Source organism: Nannobrachium achirus (assembly GCF_963921795.1).
Source record: "Nannobrachium achirus genome assembly, chromosome: 9".
In the NCBI taxonomy this organism is placed as follows: Eukaryota; Metazoa; Chordata; class Actinopteri; order Myctophiformes; family Myctophidae; genus Nannobrachium; species Nannobrachium achirus.
In genome coordinates, this window is record NC_137818.1 from 3,867,589 (window position 1) to 3,869,588 (window position 2,000).

Consider the following 2,000-nt stretch of genomic DNA (forward strand, 5'->3'; position numbering starts at 1 on the left):
TTAATATAGGAAAATACTCGTTTTGGCCTACTTTATACCCGAAAAATATCCGATTTAATATGATTTAATATAGGAAAGTAACCGTTTTAGCTGACTTTGTACCCGCAAAATAACCGATTTTTTTTCTGCCGCCGCCGAGAACTATGGGGGCCCTATTCATAGGGCCCCCATAGTTCTGGGAGTATAACTCGAACACTGGGAAGGACCACCAGACCCCTGTTGGGGAGTTCCGTGCACCCCCTAAAAAATAAATCTTCTGGATTCTCCTGGACTGACAGTCCAATGTTGACAACCCTGCTCATTGGCGAGGTGTCCTAGCAAGTTGATTTGGCGAGTTGGAAATTTGGCGAGTGGACCTGTATTCGTTCTTTATTATTCCATATACAGAATATAGTTATATATATACAGAATAAATTTAGCCTAATCATGTCCAAGATATAATACATCTAAATCAGAACCCAGTTGACAGTGAGAGTTCTGATGTAAATGTTAAAATGAAGGCAGGAGTAGTTTGGCTGTAAGACACTGTTTTTAGGGGTCCCCAGATGATTAGCTTAATAAGCAACATTTCTCACTCAACAGTAAACAAACCAATATACAGATACAGCCATACAGGTGCAGATTACTAAAGTGACAATAACGGATCTACAAGCTCACAACGCCTCACACACAGTGAGCAGAAACATTTTTGAGGAGCACTTTTAGCTGAACTGGGCAAAGAAAGATCTCCCTCACAAGTTCACAACTCCATTTGTAGCAGCAGCATGCAGTCGTGGCGTTTCCATAAAGCCACTTTTTGCGCATTAACGGCTTATTCGCTAAATCTTTTTATGGAAACACTTCAAAATGCGAATAAACTTTCATTATCCGCAAAAAAGATTATCCGCTTGGAGGAGGAGGATTTTGAGGCTTAATCGAATAAACTAAATGCGCGTTTGTGAATGGAAACGGGTCAGACAATAAATGCGAATAAAATATGACGTTCTCGTCCATATCGTCCTCCTATAACACTTTCCCCCGCCGCTTAATTAACGTCCATTGTATAGCGTTAGCCTACAAAACAAACCGGTTGTTACACACGGAGTGACCCTTCATCATCACACCGTGTTGCGCGTGCCGAAAGTGTCCGTACAAGCTCACAGCAGCGACGCTGCAGGATGCAGTCTGACCGGAGGACTCAACCGGGCGGCGTGGCGGCCGCCTCGGCTCGGGGACGCCCCTCGGGGCGCCTCGGCTCGGGGACGCTTGCTCTGTGCTCCCGCCGGCCGCACTTTCTCTGCAGCGGTGCGTCGCGACCGGCTCTGGGTCGGGATGCGTGTGCAGTCACAGCTGTGCCCTCACGTCTCTCGGTCTGAAAAAAATCAGCCCCATCCCAGGCCAGCTCTGTGCACTGTGTGCAAGCCCGCGGGAAGTGTTTACAACAGGTCGGTTAGACGGACCCAGGCAGGATCTCCCAAGAATCCCATTTCACCAGTTTAATGGAAACGGGCTAAATTCGCTTTGTCTTAAAGCGCATTTCTGATAATTCGCTTCCCTAATTCGAATACGTTTATGGAAACGCCACTTGAACAATTTTCAATTCAAAGGAGCTTTGTTGGCATGAGAAAACATACGCTTTTGCCAAAGCAAGTTTCACAACATAATAAAAACAGTTGAAAATGGGGAGCATAATACAGTTGGAGGGGATACAGCATTGTGTAAACAGAGCTATGTCACATTTATACAGGATAATGAAGCTTTTTGGAACAAATATAATTTCTTTTTTCTCAATATCATTCATTTCAATGCTATACAAAGAAAAGAAAAGAAAAAAAGCCTCAAAATTAAAACTCAATGGTTTGTAGTCCTTAGTCGTTACCACTAGTCACCGCAGGGGGCGGCAGCTAGTTTCCGTGCCCCGCAGACAGCAGAACGGTGTTACCACCGAAGCAGAGCAGTGCAGTAGAGATGGGATTTATGGTTCTTTGAAGTGAGCCGGCTCTCTGGAATCCGTTTCTTTC